The sequence below is a fragment of the Octopus bimaculoides genome, chromosome 6 (assembly GCF_001194135.2).
Source record: "Octopus bimaculoides isolate UCB-OBI-ISO-001 chromosome 6, ASM119413v2, whole genome shotgun sequence".
Lineage (NCBI taxonomy): Eukaryota > Metazoa > Mollusca > Cephalopoda > Octopoda > Octopodidae > Octopus > Octopus bimaculoides.
The window spans coordinates 52,407,602-52,409,866 of NC_068986.1; positions in this window are offsets into that span (position 1 = coordinate 52,407,602).

Genomic DNA, 2,265 nt, shown 5'->3' on the forward strand with positions numbered 1-2,265 from the left:
TATATATATATATATATATATGTTACAACATTTATAAGGAGTTATCTAATTTGGATAGATTATATTCAATCGAGATGGGAAACAATGCCCCGCTGGGGTGTCGCATTAACTGAAGGCAAAAGAGATTGTTCACCATTGCATGACTTTATGAAGACCAACAGTGACGCTCTTACAAGTGATGAAATTAAAACTAATTTGCAGAAATGATACACCAACATCTAATGTCTACTCTTGGGCTTTTTAAATAGTATTTAGAACAGTTACTTAAATTGTAATGGTTTGTAGTTTATTACTAAGCTAACTAAGAAATAACAGTAACTTATTGACTGCTAATAGAATTTCGTCAAAACGTTGTCTGTCAGTCATCAATCCCAAGGAGGAGATACTATAAATGATTGGCTTAAATTTAACTTAATCGATAATTCAATCAGTTCATCTGGGTTCCTGAAATTTACAGCTAATTGAATTGATAACTTGTTTGTAACCTACTGAGTAAATTATCAGCGCTTGGTTTGTTATCATGGATACTGTTATCATGGATAGTGTTCTTTCGTATTTGCAATATCTTTCATTGTAACTAATAAGTTAACTTAAACTTGCAGCTTTGGTTTTATATCTTTATTTTAACCAGATGAGGTGGATCTGGTTCTACTAAATGTTTATCTTTCCACCACATAATACTATAAAGGAAAATTTATCTGCCAGAGTAGATGTCCTTCAGTAGTTGTATGGAAGCGTACACTGAAGGACATCCTAGACGTTATTAAGTTCAATGCTGTATAAATCATTAACTGCAGTCACTGACTATATGCAACATTATGCCAAATCAAAGCACCAAATGTGTCCTCAAATAAAATTTTAATTGTTCGAACAATTAATTTAATGAACATCACTTTTAAAATATTCAGCGTTTGAATCAGAGATCAAACCGACTGAATAATTGTGTAGCTAATAATATCGATAAAAAATATTCTGCCTATAGAAATTAAGAATAATTGCCCCAAGAAGTAAAATCAACATATCTGAAATGAATGATATATTTCGAACAAGTTATAATCTTCTTTGTTAGAGCCAATGAGTGAGCTAAGAAAGTAAAAGTGGATTATCATTAAATGGTACGTATATATTAGTTTTTCATGTATTAGCACGGCTTTTATTGAATATATTGAAGGGCGTTTTACTTCAAGACACTAGGTGTTGTTAGATATTTCGACTAATGTTCCTCTTTCTTGTTCAACAAGATATAAGTACTGAATAGATTTATGAAACTGAATTTCTATACAACAATATATGGTTGTTTAGGGAAAGCGATTATGATTGTTATTAGGTGGATTATATGTTTGAAAATAGTACTATATTTCAAATGATATCATTGGTTTTCATAATATTATGCTTTAAAGACGAGATGTACATCAATAACTGCTAATCAAAACTAAGTCAAATGTTTTATAAACAATCTGTATGAAGTAGGAATTATTCTCTTGTGAAGTATATAAAACCACATGGCATTTTTCCGTTCACTCTGCTGGATAATATTAGTAATAAATATGTAAATCATCGTTGAAGATTTCCCTCCACACAGTACAAATAACGATTTTGTTTTATCGGGTGGTAGATATAAGCACTGATCAGCAAACAATTTTGTTTTCTGAAATTAAGAAGAAAGCCACTAGCTTGTTTAGGCTCAAAGGTTAGATGAGACACAACATGTGTTTGAATATCTGGAACATATTAATAATCGCTTTAGCTCTCTCCGTATACAGGGCAAATAACGATTTTTAAAATCCTTGCAAAATGTCTAAAAAATATTTCTGCTATGTTGATTATATCTTAAACTTAGAACAGTTTTATTTACTTATGTAGTCTTTAAAGTTGATCTATACATCAGAAATTATAAAAAACAAAGAAGTTATGAGAACATATACACATACATATATGGACGAACGCATGCATGTATTTATGTGTGTGCGTGTGTGTGAAAAGATTCGTCATGTAATTTGGATAAGCGTGGAATATCTAACAAATGTTCTCTGATACAGTCAATTTTGTTTGTAAACGAACTGCTTGGAAACCTCTCCTGAAATACAAACAGTAGGATAAAAAATAAATATCTAATTTAAATACAGCGGAGGAAATTATGTTACAATGTAATAATGAAGTTTGCGTCTTAAAGTTGAGATACAAGTAGCTATCAGGTATTAGATTTTTTATATCAACGCAAGATAAAATACATACACAGACTTATATATATATATATATATATAT